A 635-nucleotide genomic window follows, 5' to 3' on the forward strand; every position below is an offset into this window, starting at 1 on the left:
TTGATTGTGCCAAATCAATACGGCTCAAATGAAGACTTGATGCCAAAGAAATCCTTAGCGTTGTCTGAGCTAGACTCGCTTGAGAGTTACTTTGGACAGAGCGGTTTAAATATAGAAGAAATTACCGCCATTCTTGGATGCCATACATTTGAAAAAGCCGAGGTAGTTGATCAATGGAGGGCAAGATATGAACCGGGCAGGAGTCTATTCGACCCTAAGCGTTTACACGAGCTCGGCACACAAATGTTTGCAATAAACAAATGGTGCATTGAGGCGTCTAAAAGGGGAGAGAATTGGATTTCTGTTCGTATTAGACAACATCACTACTTCCGTGGAGATGACCTCATATACGTGCAGTTCGAAGAATTGCACCAATTATGCCACCTCGACGCTCTTGACAAATCTCTTGTCAGCTGCTTTTGTCTGTAAGTATTTTTCCTTTTTATTATACTTCTAACTTCTTTAATTACATGTATATAATCCTTACACACTTAGGATTTGTATGTATATATGCAGGCACCAAATGAGAGTGCTCAGAATGAGAAATGACAATAGTATTGGGTTCGTTGACCCTTATATTGTTTTCAAGGCTCCGCAGGCAGTGTGGACAGCAGATTATGAGACAGAAATCTGCA

The sequence above is a fragment of the Sorghum bicolor genome, chromosome 2 (genome assembly GCF_000003195.3).
Source record: "Sorghum bicolor cultivar BTx623 chromosome 2, Sorghum_bicolor_NCBIv3, whole genome shotgun sequence".
NCBI classification, from domain to species: domain Eukaryota; kingdom Viridiplantae; phylum Streptophyta; class Magnoliopsida; order Poales; family Poaceae; genus Sorghum; species Sorghum bicolor.